The sequence below is a fragment of the Aquarana catesbeiana genome, linkage group LG03 (assembly GCF_042186555.1).
Source record: "Aquarana catesbeiana isolate 2022-GZ linkage group LG03, ASM4218655v1, whole genome shotgun sequence".
Classification (NCBI taxonomy): domain Eukaryota; kingdom Metazoa; phylum Chordata; class Amphibia; order Anura; family Ranidae; genus Aquarana; species Aquarana catesbeiana.
This window is the reverse complement of record NC_133326.1, coordinates 637,430,245-637,450,066: the sequence shown is the minus strand read 5'-3', so window position 1 is coordinate 637,450,066 and position 19,822 is coordinate 637,430,245. Positions and strand designations below refer to the sequence as shown.

Sequence of the window (19,822 nt, the reverse complement as noted above, 5' to 3'; positions counted from 1 at the left end):
TTACTTTGATGTCCTGAAATGCAAAGTAATGCTGTAGCTGCACATAAGGCACCCTCTGGTACCACACTGTACCTGTAGATTCCCTACCAAGTTCTCTCATTTGCCATTGCTGTCTCTAAAAATCTCCCGCCCCACCACCACCTCCCATAATGCAGTGCTTGGCCCTGCAGTAACCTATTGCTGAGCCCAGAGCAATCGCATTTCCTTACTTTGTGTACTTACAGTAAAGTCAAAATCTGCATAGAATTGTACATACAGCTACATATCGGCATATATATCATGTAGTAATATTTGCATAGAATCCTAGATGGGCAGTAAGGCTAAGTTTACACATACACTATATTGCCAAAAGTATTGGGACGCCTGCCTTTACACGCACATTACCTTTATTTGGCTCCCCACACCATAATCCCCCCTCCACCAAATGATTTGGACCAGTGCACAAAGCAAGGTCCATAAAGACATGGATGAGCGAGTCTGGGGTGGAGGAACTGACTGCCCTGACCTCAAAACGATAGAACACCTTTGGGATGAATTAGACCGGAGACTGCGAGCCAGACCTTCTCATCCAATATCCTCACAAATGCGCTTCTGGAAGAATGGTCAATCATTCCCATAGACAGACTCCTAAACTTTGTGGACAGCCTTCCCAGAAGAGTTGAAGCTGTTATAGCTGCAAAGGGTGGGCCAACTCAATATTGAACCCTACAGACTAAGACTGGGATTCCATTAAAGTTCATGGTCGTGTACTTTTGGTAATATAGCGAACCACAAAGCTGTTTCAATGCATACAATCATACACAAAAGCACCTCCACCCCAATCTTGCTCATCCATGTCTTTATGGACCTTGCTTTGTGCACTGGTCCAAATCATTTGGTGGAGGGGGGATTATGGGATGGGGTTGTTTTTCAGGGTTTGGGCTTGACCCCTTAGTTCCAGTGAAGGGAATTCTTAAGTCATCAGCATACCAAGACATTTTCGACAATTTCATGCTCCCAACTTTGTGGGAACAGTTTGGGGATGGCCCCTTCCTGTTCCAACATGACAGCACACCAGTGCACAAAGCAAGGTCCATAAAGACATGGATGAGCGAGTTTGGGGTGGAGGAACTTGACTGACCTGCACAAAGTCCTGACCTCAACCCGATAGAACACCTTTGGGATGAATTAGAGCGGAGACTGTGAGCCAGGCCTTCTTGTCCAACATCAGTGCCTGACCTCACAATTGCGCTTCTGGAAGAATGGTCAAACATTCTCATAGACACTCTCCTAAACCTTGTGGACAGCCTTCCCAGAGGAGTTGAAGCTGTTATAGCTGCAAAGGGTGGGCCAACTCAATATTGAACCCTACGGACTAAGACTGGGATGCCAATAAAGTCCATGTGCGTGTAAAGGTAGGCGTCACAATACTTTTGGCAATATAGTGTATGGCTGTCACTAACAAACCTTTGAAAATGATCTGCAGTGGATCGCCTTTCAGAGGTGTTCAATAGGCAGTGGAGGAGCCGATATGTCCCCTCTTCATCGGCTGTTTTAACCTTGTAAATGCTGAATGCCATGATGCAGCGCCATCGCTGGAATGGGTCATCTTTGGCACCGGTGCTGCCTGCCGAATGTGACAGGGGAGCTAAGTTTCTTTATTCATTTTTCCATTAAGACATAGAGGGAATTTAATATACAAACAGGGGGACACGTTTTGTACGACTAAGGTCCCTGCGAGGGCTGAAACGCATCAACCTGTTTGCATATTGAATTCCCTCTATGTCTTGATGGAACATTAATAAAGAATACTGGATTATTTTATATCGTGTTGCTGGACCTTCGTATGTCTTCCATGCTATGCTACAGATTGTGCAGCTGACATCTGGGCACCAGTAATTATTTTTCCAGCAATCTTATTGCTTTATTTTGGTAGCAGCATTTCTTTATTATGTAAGGGGAGATCATTTTGCCACCGCCATGTGCACCCATGTTTAGCTGCCTATGCATCTTAAGGGGGGCGCAGCTCAATCGTTTTTACCGCCTCCTCCCACCACAAGTGTAAACGAGCCCTAACAGTGAATTGGTTTGCCAGGAATTTTAAGTGCATCAGTGCTGCATATCAGTGCCACCCATCAGTGCTGCCTACCAGTGCCCATCAGTGCCGCCTATCAATGCCCATCAGTGCAGCCTATCGATGCCCACCAGTGCTGCATATCAGTGCCACCCATCAGTGCTGCCTACCAGTGCCCATCAGTGCCACCTATCAATGCCCATCAGTGCTGCATATCAGTGCCACCCATCGGTCCTGCCTACCAGTGCCCCCTATCAGTGCCCATCGTCAGTGCCCATCAGTGCCATCTCATTGGTGCCGCCTTATCAGTGCCCATCAGTGAAGGAGAAAACTTACTTATTTACAAAGTTTTATAGCAGAAAGAAAAGAAAAACTTTTTTTTCCAAAATTTTAGGTCTTTTTTTATTTGTTTAGCAAAAAATAAAAAACACAGAAATGATCAAATACCACCAAAAGAAAGCTCTATTTGTGGGAACAAAATTATAAAATTTTTGTTTGGGTACAGTGTAGCATGACCGCGCAATTTTCATTTAAACAGCGACAGCGCTGAAAGCTGAAAATTGGCCTGGGCAGGAAGGGGGTGTAAGTGCCCGGTAAGTAGTTAATAAACCGGACATCATTAGGCAGCACATTGAGATAATTATATCTACAAAACAGTATCTATCACCTATGTATATATCTATTTAAATAAAGTCGTAAAGAATTTTCCCAGCAAGCTTTGCTGTATCCTGAAGCCCTATGCTCTCTGTTTTCTTTACAATAACAATTAAAGTCTTCAATATACTAATTACATTTTTTTTTCTTTTTAATGTGACAACTCAGTTCAGCAGATTTCCTAAAATGTCTCATTTCTCAATAATTAAATTTGCCTTTGCCTACTGATTATGTAACATTTTAAAATGCCAAGATAATATGTATACATAAAAGGATTAACGGCTCTCCAAGGTGCTTGAAGCAGAAAACATGTATCGGTTGGCCGCAGACAAAAGAGTCTCAGCATTTTATGACTTAAAAGTGAATTTTCACTTTTGCAGCCAAATTGGGATAAACCTACCTTATATTTATTTATAGATTGCTGCTTACCTTTTTACTTGCTAAAAAATTCTGTCTAGCTCCCCTCTTCTATGTAGGGTTAAGGAGGGGGCTGGGAGTTACACGATATTGCCAAAAGTATTGGAACACCTGCCTTGACACGCACATGAATTTTAATGGCATCCCAGTCTTAGTCCATAGGGTTCAATATTGAGTTGGCCCACCCTTTGCAGCTATAACAGCTTCAACTCTTCTGAGAAGGCTGTCCACAAGGTTTAGGAGTGTGTCTATGGGAATGTTTGACCATTCTTCTATAAGTGCATTTGTGAGGTCAGGCACTGATGTGGACAAAAAGCCCTGGCTGTCAGTCTCCACTCTAATTCATCTCAAAGGTGTTCTATCGGGTTGAGGTCAGGACTGTGCAGGCCAGTCATGTTCCTCCACCCCAAACTCACTCATCCATGTCTTTATGGACCTTGCTTAGTGCACTGGTCCAAATCATTTTGTGGAGAGGGGATTATGTTGTGGGGTTGTTTTCCAGGGGTTGGGCTTGGCCCCTTAGTTTCATTGAAAGGGAACTCTTAAGGCGTCAGCATACCAAGACATTTTGGACAATTTCATGCTCCCAACTTTGTGGGAACAGTTTGGGGATGGCCCCTTTCTGTTCCAACATGACTGTGCCCCAGTGCACAAAGCAAGGTCCATAAAGACATGGATGAGCGAGTTTGGGGTGGAGGTGCTTTTGTGTATGATTGTATGCATTGGAACATCGCTGTGGTTTGCTATTGGGGTGGAGGAACTTGACTAGAGGTGCATCATTAGGGGTTAAAAAAGTTTTGCCTTTACATACAGTGCAAAATTTGAAATAATTTGATTTGAAATAATTCTTCCGCTGGTTGAAAAGATCTGCCCGTTGTTCTAATTTCATTTTCTACATATCCTCACTCTATGCTGAGAGGTTGTCAAAGGATTGAGGGAACATCTCCAGAGACCCTACCGGTGCAGACACAACAGCAGCTCAACTGACTGAACAAGGACTACAGACAGGCACTAAAGGTCCCTCTAGAATATGAGCTGGTTCCTGATGAAATAAGCTGAGATTTGAACTATGAGTGGCGCTGCTAACATGCAAGATATGATAGATGAGATACGTACAGCAATGCATGCTCTGCCACACACGTTCTCCACCACCTATGGGTTCTGGCAGCCCATAAAAGGTGAACTACACATGTGTGGTCATTTGCTTGCTTTCTAACAGTGGACCATTTTTGCATACATGAGTGTTTTTCAAGTCAGCAGTGGGCAGTTGGGGCAAGTGGGCAGGGAGTAGACATGTTGGAGCATGCAGACTGGATGAAGGAGGCTGCAGTCCGCTAATTGCCATCCACTGATCTGGAGCGTACTTGTGGTGACCCCCCCCCTGGCGCCCCTCCTGCCCTTTCTTGTCCTAGCCCAACCTGCAAGCACCACCTGGCTCATGAACTGACCTGGGTTGAAAATCAGTGACTGCATCCAGTCAACCACTGCTCAGGTATTTTATTTAATACTTTACCCGACATTGGTGGATCCTCCATCCATGCTGTTAGCGAGGATGGGGGAATCCATTGATTTTATCTGCAGGCTGTACAGGAGAAAATCGAGCCATGTTTGACAGCCCCATGCAGGAACAGTTCCATCTTCCTCAGATCTACCTTATCTACTTTCCCCACCTTTCAGACTAGTTCATAACAATTCTTATTTAAAGTGATATTAACCAGTTCGGCTCCAGAGTTTTTTTTTTTTTTTTTCGCATACATGTAAGAATCTTAATTTTTGGCAATAAAATTACTTAAACCCCCAAAACATGATATATTTTCTAAAAACAGAGGCCCTGTAGAATAAAAATATGATAGTTACAAATTTTTATGTCACATAATATCTGTGCAACTGTTTATTAAATGCAAATTTTCAGGAAAAAAATAATAATAAAATTAATTTTAATGCAAAAACACACCCTATAATACCCATTTTTTGTTCAAACATAAAAGATGAGGTTGCATCGAGTACATACATACCAAAAATTCCATGTCTTAAAATTGCATGCGCCTGAGATATCGCCAAAAACAATGGTGGCCAAAAATCACCATAGCTGACTTTTTTTAAAGCCTTTATAGCTTATCACTTTAGAGTTAACTTGGAGCTCTTGTTCTGAAATTATTGTTCTCACTTTAACATTTGCAGCAATATTTCACGAGTGTGTGGTGCAACTGCGGTTTACATACATGTGCGCACCCTGGGCTTGAGTTTGCATTTACGCAAGTGTGCGTAACTTTTTTCTTTTCTTTTCTTTTCTTTTCTTTTTTTTTTTTTTTTGTATTTATTTTTAGTTGATTGCTATCACAAAGGGTTAATAAACCACTATGTGATAGCATTGGACAGGTGACAGGTACTCTATATAGCTACATTAGAGGTCTAATAGACCCCAATGTCTCCCCTGCCCTTTACAGTTCTAACCAAGCACAGATCTGCTTGGTTAGATGTGTCTCTTGGCTGTACTGGCCAGGAAATGGTGGATCTGAACTAGGGTTGCCACCGGTCCAAGATTCACCAGGACAGTCCGGGACTTTGAATCATGTGTCTGGGCTTCAGTCCCCTTGAAACCCGGACACATTTGTCAGACATGAATGTACCACCAGACACCCGACATGAACAGGGCCTGACAGGAGGGTGAGGGGGCACTATGCAGGCTACATTACTTTTCTCTTTGGAGCGGCCAAAGGTGTCCCAGTTCTGTTATCCTATAGTGTATGCTAAAAACAAAACAAAAATTGCTGTGCACCGCTAAAGTGTTCGGGTTTGGCTTGGAGAAAAAGTGGCAACTCTAATATGAACCTGGAAGTAACATCACTTCCAGTTTCATTGTTTGCATGTGAGATGGAGGCATGGATTTGTCTGACAGCGACCCCCCTCCCCTAACTGGCATCTGTGTCCCCGGGCTCCAATAAGAGCGGGAGAGCACAGGAACCACGGGAGGAGAGTGGCCGCTGGCGGTGGGCACCGTGTTGCCGGCTCTGTGAAAGTAAATGGCAGCTTTGGAGCTGCCGCATCACTTTCACTTTTCAGCCGGCTAAACAAAACCCACACAAGCTGATGGCTTCTACTGCTTGTGAGTAAAGGTTCCCTCTTTGGACATACATAGTACAAGTATTGTCTGTAAGCCCTGTGAATATCTCCTAAACCAATGCCCTTTAGTAGATATTCACATTGGCTCCAGCCAATGACATCACTGCGCATGCTCAGTGCTCTCTGCATTAAGGACACACTGAGTGTGCCAGGATTACAGAGAACACTGTGTAATGGTGATCTCATGCACTTGCACAGGAGTGATGTCATCACGTAGTCATGTTGGAACGTGAAGGGACCATCCCCAAAATCTTCCCACAAAGCTGGGAGCCTGAAATTGTTTAAAATGTCTTGCTATGCTGATGCCTTAAGAGTTCCCTTTCAATGAAAAGGAAAGGGGCCAATCCCAACCCCTGAAAAACAACCCCACACCATAACCCCCCCCCAACCATTTGATTTGGACCAGTGCACAAAACAAGGTCCATAAAGACATGGATGAGCGAGTTTGGGGTGGAGGAAGTTGACTGGCCTGCACAGAGTCCTGACCTCAACCCGAAGAACACCTTTGGGATGATTTAAAGCGGAGACTGCGAACCAGGCCTTCTAGTCCAACATCAGTGCCACAAATGTGCTTCTGGAAGAATGGTCAAACATTCCCATAGACACACTCCTAAACCTTGTGGACAGCCTTTCCAGAAGAGTTTACATTTGTTATAGCTGCAAAGGGTGGGCCAACTCAATACTGAACCCTACGGACTAAGACTGGGATGGCATTAAAGTTCATGTGTGTGTACTTTTGGTAATATAGTGTACCGTTTGCATTTGAGCACAGTGCTGTTCCAATGCATACAATCACACACAAAATCAGAAAAAAGGTACGTTCATCCTGCATTGCATATGCATTTCAATAGGACCTGCTGCACCCAAAGCAAAGACGATGCATAGCGGGTCAAAGGCTCAGGACTGTCACCCGCACTACACTATGGAAGTGAATGTTATCTGCTGACCTGCATTGGATGTGCATTTCAAATACATGTCATACACAACAACAGAGGGAGGTATAGAAACACTAGTGGAGCCTTGTTGCTGTATTTGAATTCTTCACAGCCAGCATTGGAGAGCCCCTTTAACCACTTAAGGACCGGAAGGATCAACCCCCTTAATGACCAGGCCATTTTTGCGATTCGGCACTGCGTCACTTTACCTGACAATTGCGCAGCCATGAGACGTTGTACCCAAACAAAATTGATGTCCCTTTTTCCCACAAATAGAGCTTTTTTTCGTGATATTTGATCACCTCTGTGTTTTTTTATTGTTTTACTATATAAACGAAAAAGGCTGACCATTATGAAAAAAAAAAAAAAAAAAAAAAACGATACTTTCTACTTTCTGCTATAAAACATATCTAAAAAAAAAAAATTGAATTTCTTCATAAATTTTGTCTAGAATGTATCCTGCTACATGTTAAAAAAAAATGTTTGTGCTATAAACAAAAAAAAGAGCGACAATTTTGAAAAAAAAAGTAATATTTTTTACTAATAAATAACCCCTAAAAAATATATAAAAAAACAAATTTATTCCTCAGTTTAGGCCGATATGTATTCTTCTACATATTTTTGGTAAAAAAAAAATCCCACTAAGCGTATATTGATTGATTTATGCAAAAGTTATAGCATCTACAACAGGGATATGCAATTAGCGGACCTCCAGCTGTTGCAGGACTACAAGTCCCATGAGGTATAGCAAGACTCTGACAGCCACAAGCATGACACCCAGAGGCAGAGGCATGATGGGATTTATAGTTTTGTAACAGCTGGAGGTCCGCTAATTGCATATCCCTGGTCTACAAAATAGGGGACAGATTTATGGCATTTTTATTATAATTTTTTTTTTTTTTTTACTAGTAATTGCGGCGATCAGCGATTTGTAGCGGAACTGCGACACTGCGGCGGACAGATTGGACACTTTTTTGGGACCCGTGACACTTATACAGCGATTAGTGCTAAAAATGCATCGGTTACTGTATAAATGACACTGGCAGTGAAGGGGTTAGAACTAGTGGTGATCAAGGGGTTAAATGTGTTCCCTGTTTGTGTTTTCTAACTGTATGGGGAGACTGTGTGACTGAACAAACACACAGATCCATCTTCCTACATAGCAGAAAGACAGGATCTGTGTGATCCCCCCTGTCAGAACAGAGATCTGCCTTGTTTACACAGGCAGATCCCCGTTCTGTCACTGTGGGGGAACTATTCTGGGTGGCCTCGGAGGACATTGAGTCCGCCGGACCCTCTGATTGGCTCCCCCTGCTGGCCAATGGGAGCACGCGCCCACAAAAGCGTGTTCCCGAGCCAACGTACAGTAACGGCGATTCACGGGATCATGCCGCAGTATAATGACGGTGGCTGGTCGGCAAGTGGTTAAAATACAGCATTGTTTTCCTAGATAATTCGGGTGAAACGAGACCAGTATATCTGACGACGGTTAAAGGTAATTAGCTGAAAGATGTGCAGAAACAAAAGAAGTCGGCTCTTAGCTGTGCTTTGTTCATACAGTAAACCTCTCTTTTTTAAAAGCAGTCTTTTATTTCCAAATCGGTAATTAGCTGCAGAACCAGAAAATTCACAAGAGGCTGAAAGTGTTTAAAAAAAAAAAAAACAGACACTTTTGCTGTTATTACCCCCCTTCTCTCATAGCACACAAGCCTGAGCATCAGCACATTTTACTGCATACACTAGTAACCAAAGTCAAAGTTCAATGAGTGAGGGTGTGATGCCATCTAGTGGTAGAAAAGAGGTAATACCACATATTTTTACAATTTGATACTGTGCAAGTCATGGCCAGCTTCAGTCTACCAAAAGGCCATACAATTTAGAACTTCCATTAAGCAACTTCAAAGATCACAAGATGGACTAAACAGATTTACAAATAGTTTGCCAACTAAAAGTTCTTACATACTGTATATGTAGATTTATTGGCTATAATACGGTACTCAAAGTTGAAAACATTGTTTAGCCCTGGTTCACACTAGTGCAATATCAGATGTAGCTTGAGTCGCACAGCATCGCATTACAATGGAAATCACATTGTATTCAGTGGTAGCTGTTCACATCAATGCAATTGAGCATGGAACAATTTTGGAAAAGGTTCCTCTACTACTTTAATGTGATTGCAGCTTGATTTTAGCTCATTCCCCACAGCTACAACCTTTTGTACCATCTTCCCCAACCTATTAGATTGTAAGCTCTTCTGAGCAGGGCCCTCTTAATCCTCTTGTATTCTATTGTATTATAACTGTATTGTCTCCATTTTATATTGTAAAGTGCTGCGTAAACTGTTGGCGCTATATAAATTCTGTATAATAATACTAATAATAATAATTTTGTCCCCATAGAATTCAATGGCAATGCACAGAAATCGTATTTACATGTAATTGTGATGCAATTTGAAAAGCAATTTCATGGGGTTTTTTAACCCTCCATTCTCCTCCTAGGAGCAGCATGTACAGGAATAAAATCACATCAAAAATCACACAGCCATCAAATCGTGACAAACTTGCAAAGAAGTCTCAGTACATAATTGCACCCCAATCTGGATCAAAATCATATTGCACTAGTCTGAACCTGGCCTTAGAGTTTGGCTTAAAATTTCAGGTTTAAAGTATATACATATATATATATATATATATATATATATAAACCATAACCACAAACTTATCTTATTTGGTCCCCTTTGGTTTAAAGCTCAAGGTTAGTGATTTTTTCTTTTCTTTCAAAAAAACAAAAACAAAAACACAACCGCACCAGACATACTATTATAAACGTAGAGCAGGGATATTGAATTAAAATTTACAGAAGTCCAGTTAGTAGAATTTTCTTCCAGCAGTGGTCCAAATCACATGCTTGTGGGATGATCCCTTACATCACAGCCCTCTACATTTATATTACAGCCCCCCCCACACACACACACACACACTTTACATCAGTGCCCTCAGACTCCCCCTTCACATCACAGTTTTTACCCCTTTACGTCACAGCCCCCCCCTCCACATCAAAGCCCCCCTTTACATCACAGTTCCCCAGTTTACGTCACATTTTCCCCTCCCTTATATCACAGTCCCCCCCCTTTACGTCACAGTCCCCCCCTTTACGTCATAGTCCCCCCCCTTTACGTCACAGTCCCCCCCTTTACATCACAGTCCCCCCCTTTACGTCACAGATTCCCTCCTCCCATGTCACAGTCCCCCCTTTTTTGTCCCAGGTTTCCCCCTTTTTATGTCACACTTTCCTCTTTTACATCACAGTTCCCCTGACCACATCACAGTCCCCCCTTTACATTACTGCCCCCCTTTACATTACTGACCCCCCCCCCTTTACATTATAGTTTTCCCCTCTTTATGTCACAGTTCCCCCCAATGTCACAATCTCCCCCTTTACATCACAGTTCCTTCCCATGTCACAGTTCTCCCCCCCCCCCACATTGCAGCACCCCCTTTACATCCCTGCCCCCTCCCCCTTTACATCACAGTTCCAAAAATTGCACAAACCTCTAGTTTGGGATTTTTAAGGCAATGAAACAATTGAATTGAGTAAAAATTAATTTATTATAAATACAAATATAAATTCATGGTACAAAAATGAATTAAGCTTCATAATGTTTGTAGACAATACATGATATTAAAAGAACCAGTGCATGATTGAAAAGAATGATAGAAAGGGATACATCTTACTACAAGATACAATCACCACCATTGCAAAAAAGGTGGCGTCAAGTAGCAGAATTCTGCACTGGTGGTGATTGTATCTTGTAGTAAGATGTATCCCTTTCTATCATTCTTTTCAATCATGCACTGGTTCTTTTAATACTATGTATTGTCTACAAACATTATGAAGCTTAATTCATTTTTGCACCATGAATTTATATTTGTATTTATAATAAATTCATTTTTACTCAATTCAATTGTTTCATTGCCTTAAAAATCCCAAACTAGAGGTTTGTGCAATTTTTGGAATACTATATGGGATGATGGCAATGACACATCCAACCATTTGAGTCAATTGTTTCTTCTTTACATCACAGTTTTCCCCTCTTTATGTCACAGTTCCACTCAACATCTCAATCTCGTCCCTTTACATCACAGTTCCTTCCCATGTCACATCCCCCCCCCCCCCCAGTTCGCAGCACCACCCTTACATCCCCCCCCCCCCCCCGGTTACATCACAGTTTTCCCCTCTTTATGTCACAGTTCCCCTCAACGTCTCAATCTCCCCTTTTACATCTCAGTTCCTTCCCATGTCACAGTTCCTCCGCCACATCACAGTCCTCCCCAGTTACTTACCCCCCCCCATTTTACATCACAATTCTCCCCCTCTTTATGTCACAGTTCCTCCCCGCCAACATCACAGTTCCACTATTTACGTCATTGTTGTCCCATCTTACATCACAGCTCCCCCTTCTCAGTGTCCTCTGCCCCCCTTGGCCCCCCTTCACATCAATCTCCTCTGCCCCCCTTAGCCCCCCCTTCACATCAGTGTCCTCTGCCCCCCTTAGCCCCCCCTTCACATCAGTGTCCTCTGCCCCCCTTCACATTGGTGTCCTCTGCCCCCCTTAGCCCCCCCCCCTCATAACAGTGTGCTCACCCCCCTCTCCTTTCCCTTTTTCAGCAGGGGTTTCAGCCTCACATACAGTCCTACCTTACACAGAGCAGGTCTGGACAGAGGGCGAGAGCTACCCAACTGGCAGAATTACCAGATGAAAATGAAGGGGGAAAAAAGGGAAATGGAAAGCAGCCACCACATCTAGCAAGGAGTAGCAAACTAAAATATTTAAACTTTTTGGTTTTGGGTGTAGATAAACTTTAAAGTATAACTAGAGGCAAAACTTTTTTTTTAGTTTTAGAAGATGGATTAGAACACCTGCCAGGTTTTTATTGCTGTCTGTACCCCTGTTAGGAAGACTCACCCTCTTTATTTGTCCTGTTTACCATCATCATCAAAAGTGAAAGAAAATCCCAAATTATGAGTTCTCCCCACAAAAGTAAGAGAGAAGAAATCTTCCAATGAGGACACTAGTTCTGGTGACCTGAGGACCCCCAAGAGATTCCCTTAATTTGAAGGAATTTCCCCTCACTTCCTGTTTTGGTTATGGGACAGGAAGTGAAGGGAAATCTCCCCAATGGGACACAGGTATCAAAAAATAAACTGACAGGGGTTATGACCAGTGGTGGCTGGTGTTTTTTTTTCTGGGGGGTGGCAAACAACCACCCCCCCGGTCTGATGGACAGGTAAGCCCGGCACTTACCCCATCTAGGTAGCGGACAGGTGGGCAGGCAGCATTGCAGTATACTTACGTGATCCTCCTCCCTCCTCCTAGGCGTCCAATAGGATCGCCTGTCTTTTCAGCCAGGTCTCACACCCGCTTCTGATTGGCCGGACTGAGGATCAGTGTTTCAACAGCAAATATCCATTCGCTGCTGTAACACACCTGGGTGGGCTCTGGTCGCATTCTCTGCACCCCAAGCCCACCCTACTTTGAAGCCTATTAGAGCCTCTGGCTCTAATCAGGTGCTTAAAAAAAACCCTGCTGCTGTAATACATGCATACTTTACAGTGGGACTTTATCTTTGGGGTTCATAGGACATTTGCCACAATGTGCTGCTGCTATATTCAACATCCGGTGTCTTCCTTCTTTGACCATTGGGCGGTCACTACAATGTAAATTCTGTACATGCAAGCCAGAGTTACATGAACCCGACACCTAGATCCCCGTCATGTGCTGCAGAGCGATCTACAAAAAAAAATCCTGCTAGTTGTTTTTTTTATTTAACTTTAGCTCCTCTTCATGTGTCTCTGTGGCACGTCCTTGTTAAATGACATCTGCATAAACAGTTTACAGTGTTTATACATTCTGAACGTTGTTAATTACCTTTAACATCTGCCCACCAATGCAGCGAGCGCTACGTGCTTCCAAACTGTCATTTCAAGGGTGGGAGGTTTTGTGCTGTAGAGTCTAGCAGCCTAAGCATTCATTTTTGTGTGTTATAAGAAGTGATGTACTCTTTAAATAAATTATTAAGGGTATCAAGATTGACCTTGGAGAACCACGGGATCTATAAAATGGCCCCGGCCTGCAATCAAGTGTATTTATTTGGACAGTCAACTCCGTAGAGAGTTTCAGCTTCATATATATATATATATATATATATATACTGTATATGTACATTGTTCTGTGTGTTTCTGCTACAGGATACAGAAATATTCACATTAAAGTGAATGTAAACCCTCACATATACCAAGTGAAGTGAACAGCCTCAGATAATACACAGAGATGAAACAAATCCTCCTACATAAGTTTTACATGTTAATCTGCCGTCTTCAGCTTTATATACTGTTTAGAAAGTGCACATCCTGTCAGAATTTTCTCTTCCTGATTGACCTGTGGGTGTGGATTCTTGTCAAACACTGTGAGACAGCTGATTGGAGGAAAGGCACACACCCCCTCTCCACATAGGCAGAAAGAGGAAGAAACAATGCAGAGCTGTGCTGTGAATAGACAAGCTTTCTGCTAATCTATTTATAACACCCACCCTGACACAAAATTCAGCCTGGTTTTATCACAGTTGATGGAGAACTTGTCAGGCTGATAACAGAAGAACGGAGCAGGAGAAAGCCACGGGGCTTTGAAGAGAGATAAGAAAACACTGCAGATATCTGTGCCTAGCTCAAATTTCATGAATCAGGTTTACATCCACTTTAAAGCAAATCTTCACCCAAAAGAGTCCCCCCCCCCTTTTATTACATTTGAAATGTTTTTTGGGAGGGGGAACGGGTACCTAGTTTTGATAGGTACCTGCTCCCCACTTCTGCTGACCACCTAGGCGAATGAAATGGAAGTTCTTCCACCCGCCCGCAACCTCTTGGAACACTTCACAGGTCCCAGCAGGCTGCGGGAACCATTCAGATAGCGCAGCGTGGCTCGCGCACGCGCAGTGAGGAGCAGGCTGTGAAGCCGCAAGGAATCACAGCCGGCTTCCCACAGTAAACATGCTGGGGCCTGGAAACCAAAGACTGGAGAAGAACCAACCCAGGTCAGGACAGCGCTGGATCCCTGGGTAGGTAAGTGTCCTTTTATTAAAAAAATCATCAGCTACAGTATTTGTTTTTTACAAAAGACCATGAACACTCAAAAGAGAATATTTAGTAAAAAATATGAATTTTATTACAAATAGTTAACATCATATCAAAAAAAGCTAAAACACATGATAATACTGGAGTACACATGAGATTGAAACACGAAAAAGTGGAAGAGGCCCAACACTTCTGTGAAACAGATGCCAAAACCCAACAGATTTCCTTCCATTGTGCAACCGTGTTGTGCAAAAAAGAGGGAAAAAAAAAACTTTAAAGCACACTTTTTATTTTTCAGACAGACATATAAAATCCAATGGGTTTGCTTTCTATGTGGACATCCTTCCTCTCTTTTTCCTGCAATTGATCTCCAGTGCTTAAAGCGTCAAACACATGAGGTCTCTGATATTAATATACAAGCATTTATACTGATGAAACTGTTGTATATTCTTTATAATTGTTTAACAGTATGTGCATAATCATTATTTCTGTATCAATCTTATAGATTGTTCGTAGTTATATGGACGTCTTTCAGCCCTTTCCCCTTTTTCCTTGAAGAAGACCCTTACTCCACATGTCGAAACGCGTTGGATTTTATCTGTCTGTCTGACAGTTTGGGCCTCTTCCACTTTTTTATGTTTCAATCTCATGTGTACTCCAGTATTATCATGTGTTTTAGCTTCTTTTGATATGATGTTAACTATTTGTAATAAAATTCATATTTTTTACTAAATATTCTCTTTTGAGTGTTCATGGTCCTATAAAGTCCAGTTTTTTGAGGAAACTTTCTTTTAAACATTGTACAAGGGATGTGGACCTGAACCTCTACTTTCCTATCCAATTAGTCTCAACCACTTTTTGTTTTTTACAAACTGACTGAACCTCCTCTTTAAGGCCCCGTTCACATATGGGCGATTTGGAGTTGCATGTAGAATCACATTGATTCTGCCAACGATTCCAAGTTGTGGCAAAATGTGCGACATGCGTTTGGGTGCCATTCATTCTAAATGGCACAAAAAACTCTGCGGTGGCCAAGTGTAAAATCACTCCTGGCGATTTGGTCACTGAGCTTCTTTGGAGCGAGAATGGCGCATAGGGCAGCCCATTAAGGTGAATTGGCCTAAGTTCCCTCTGCGCATGGTATAAACAGGGGAAATGCGTAGTGGGAGATGGCGACACATTGGGTGTAGAAACTGCAACATTTGCTAATCGGGGGAATATTGACTATGACTTTCACTGCTGGTAAATCAACCACTGTCAATGAAAACACACGCACCTGGACAATTCACCTGTAAATGTTTGGTGAATGTGAGGTTAACTGTTTTATAAATATGTCCTTTAAACAGGACCTTCACCCTTATCCAAAGGGCTCATGCCCATGGATGCTTGACAGCTCCTGTGTGTTGAGGTGTAAATTCCTTGGTGCATTCTGGTGCCTGGGAAGCCGCACGTGCATGTACTGCCAACATAAGTGAATGGTAGCATGTGGCCGTGCTCGGATTAACACTGATGGGTTCTGCATCAGCGTTTACCTGCATATGCACCATCTTTCATGCTCAGAAGTAGACATGTGCAGAATGAAAAAATTAGCTTCGTTTCGTTTCGTTATTTACATAAATTTGTTTAGTTACATTAGTTTCATTCGTTTCATTTGTTTTGTTTATTCATTTTCGTATCGATTCGAAAAGTTTTCAAATCAATTTAAAAAAAAAGTTTTCGAATTCGAAAAGTTTTCGAATCTGAATAGTTTTCAAAAAAGAATAAAATAGAATAGAAAATAAAGGAATAGAATATATATAAAAAAATATATTCTATTCCTTTATTTTCTATTCTATTTTATTCTTTTTGGAAATTGGAAAATGATTCAAATTTAAAAAGTTTTCGAATTTGAAAACTATTCGAATTTCGTCTGAATTTTTTTTCCATTATTTCGGATTCGTTTAAATTCGTTTTCGGTTCCGTACTATTCTAAGTCGGAAATTCGGATACATCTGAATTTCCGAATAACGAAAATTCGCCTGAATTTTAACCGCACATGTCTACTCAGAAGGAGATGATGTACATGCATGCGTGGGTAAATGCAAATGCATAAGCCACCGCCACTAACCCCAGCACAGTTGCGTACAACCATTCACTTATAATGGCAGCTGTTTTGCGGCATGTGCAGCTCCTCAGGCGCCAGAAAGCACTAAGATTTTAAGACTCAGCATACAGGAGCCGCTAAGTGTCCATGTGCATTGGCCCTAATTATACTGTAACCACACCTTTAGAAATATTTAATAATTGCAATCTACAAACACATACAGATAGCCAATTGCAGGCTATTTATTCTTTGCATACCGCATCTTATTTTTCCTCCCCATTCCTCTCACAGTGGCCATTTTTACTAAGGGCAGTTGAATCCATCCGCCTTTACTTCCTGGAACTCTTGTGAGATGTTGCAGTTTCCAGACAAGATTTCCCATGAAGGTATTGGTGATTTAGCCTTCCCAGGATGCATCTGTGAGGCCAGGTCTATATCACCAGTGCCTCAAGAAACCAGAAAGGGGAACAGTAATAGTAAATAAAAGCAAAACATGTTTTGCTTGACTAATGAATGTAAGGTGATTTCATACCAGCATACAGAGCTGTATGCCTAATGTGATTTTTAGTGAAAGGGGAAAAGGTCTGCTTTCAAGTAGATCTAAACCCAATTACTGAAATCACATACAAACATTTACATGTCCATATAATTTGAAATGTGTATATATAGCCAAAAGTTATTTTGTGCTTTTTTTTTTTTTTGGGGGGGGGATAAAGATTATTTTCTGCTGTCTCTGTCCCATTAGGGAGACCCCCTGCCCTTGAGATGCAACAGGATGTTAGAGGAATTCTCTACAGGTTTAGCATCTGTGTTTGGATTTTAACCCTCCATATTTGCCAAGCGAATGCGCCACAGCCATGTGCATTTCACACGATTGTAGAGCATTTGCGGCGCTTCCCTATTCACTTAAAAGGGTTGCATTTAGCAGGCTTGCTGCCCACCAATCGCAAAATGTTGGATCGTTTTTGCTGCTTCACTGAGGGTTCCGTCCTGGATTCATTGACATGCTGACCTTTTCATTTATGCAGTGAGTGCAATCTTGTCTTTTAATCATTTTTTTTTTTAAATTAACTGTCTTTACTTAGATAGTAGCGCCCTCTTCTGTTTATTTTTGATATGTGCATTAGGTTACTCAAGACCTGGTTCAGAAGAGCAGCAACTGTCCTTGGTGCTTTTTAAAGACTTTTTAATTGAACACCCTCCCTTCCTGTCCCTATTCACTAGGTCTGACACTATGCAGTGTTCCATATTACAAAGCAAAGTATTGCCTCTGCTGCCATAGCAGTTTATGGGATGGAGGTTGGGGGTGCTTAAAATGTAGCTCAACCAAGCATTTTTACCGCCCATTCACATATCTAAACTTAGCCTAAGCTGCTTGTCATAGCAACACATGAAGATTTCCCATAACCTATTGCTTCTGAGACAATTGGGGGGGATTTACTAAAACTGGTGCACACAGAATCTGGCGCAGCTGTGCATAGTAACCAATCAGCTTCCAGGTTTTATTTTCAAAGCTTAATTGAACAAGCTGAAGTTAGAAGCTGATTGGTTACTATCCACAGCTGCACGAGATTCTGGGTGCACCAGTTTTAGTAAATCTCCCCCAATATTTTAAATTTTCTTTGCCCTTCCAGTTTTGATGACCAGGCCAAAGAAGAAGGGTGTTTCTACCTAGCAGTTAAATAGGCAGAAAAGAAAGCCAACAGGAGGTTTTAATACATCACTACTCTTTTCAAAATTAAAAAAATATATATACACACCCTATACACACAGTTTGAATCTTTCTGTTATGGGGGTGACAACGTTCTACTCTCATCTTATATTTTCTCTCCATAGGATGAATAAAAAATTAGGTACAATTGTTCAGCATACACTGTGCTTTGGCAACCAACATGTAAAAAGTTAGGTCTCTAATCCACTTTTTATTTAAAAAAAAAAAAAACAAGAAAAAACCAAACTTTTCTGAGTTACACATAACAAGTGCTAGAGATTACTGTAGATGGAACTCCTATCAAGCAACTACATACGAAGTTGAAATAGATATTTACTGTATGTATACTATTTTACCTTCCAAAATTAATTGTAATTCTACTTATCTCTATTTAGCCAGGAAGGTGACGACACTATTCACTGTGTACAGCTGTTGGTGTCATTTACCTGTTTGTAGGTAGGTGGCGCTCAAACCTTAGAAGAGATCTGATTTCACAGGGTAGTGTGGAGTTGATGGATTTAAATTGGTAGGCATCTCCTGTACACAGAAGGATCTCTGAGAGCAACCTACAGCAAGCACCATGCCCGTTCACAGTACATCTTTATTTAGTGCCCTCCCAGGAGGTAACTTTAAGACCTCAAAACGTGTTGGATACAAACATCTCCAACAACCTAAGCTCAAATTTCATTTTGATCCATGATAAATGTTTAGTGGCCCCCGCTTGGGCTAATAAGTCCGATGAATTGGATGCCGCTGGGTAGTGAGGATGCATGCTGGGGAAAGGTTTTTCCAGACCCAAAGCACGCTGTAGAAGAGATAGCCCAGTCACCACACAACTCACCCGACCTGAGTGGTTAGCAGGTAAAAGAAGCTTTGTTCATCCAAGCCATGCCCCCAACATGTTTCATCCCGACTCAGGAAGGGTGAGGTGTGCAACAGCTGGGTTATTTCTTCCTACTTCTACATCCCAAATTTAATTGAAAGCGGGGTTCTGCCGAAAAAAAAGCCCCTCTCCTCTCCCTGCTCCTCTCCACGGTGCCGGCATTCTTACTATGGTTGCCCGGCTGTGGCTTCACAGCTTGGCACACACTGCGCATACACGAGCCGCGGTGCGCACTGTGAATGGCCAGGCAATCTTCTGGGACCTGTGACGTGTACCAGAAGATTGCAGGAAGGGAGGGGGGGAGAGGTGAATTTCCTTCCGGTACCGCGGAGCCCCTGGGAGGAAGTGGGAGCCCTCCCCCCCAAAAAAAATTACATGCCAAATGTGGCATGTCAGGGGGTCACTTAAAGCGGAAGTTCCATTTTTTGGTGGAACTCCGCTTTAACACTTTAAGCCCTGATGAAGGAGGCAGCTTTGACACCCCAAAGCATGTTGGGTTCAAATTTTTTATAGTATTGTTTAATGGAATATTTATTTACATTCGTACTTTTGGGTGTCATTGCTCATACTTTTAGTTTTTTTTAACATAGCTGAATCTTTCCTCTGTTTCTCAACTCCGTAAAATGCCTAAGTACTCCCCCTCTAGTCTATCACTTCTATCTTTCTTTCTATTTGATGAAAATATGAATATGATATGAATTTGATGAATATGTTAAATTTCCAGTAGGATTGTTTGTGTCAATGGGTAAGCAGGGGATCTTTATGGGATGTGTTGAGGCTGAAAGTGCTGGGTTCAGACAGGGTCTGGAGGGTAACAATGGCATTTTAGGCT

General features: G+C 42.1%; 1 protein-coding gene across 1 annotated transcript in view; it reads right to left on the bottom strand.

Annotated features, from left to right (window-relative positions):
• The window catches only part of OLFM2 (olfactomedin 2), a 522,305-nt gene that overhangs the window by 253,159 nt on the left and 249,324 nt on the right, over positions 1 to 19,822 (bottom strand). The window lies entirely within an intron of this gene.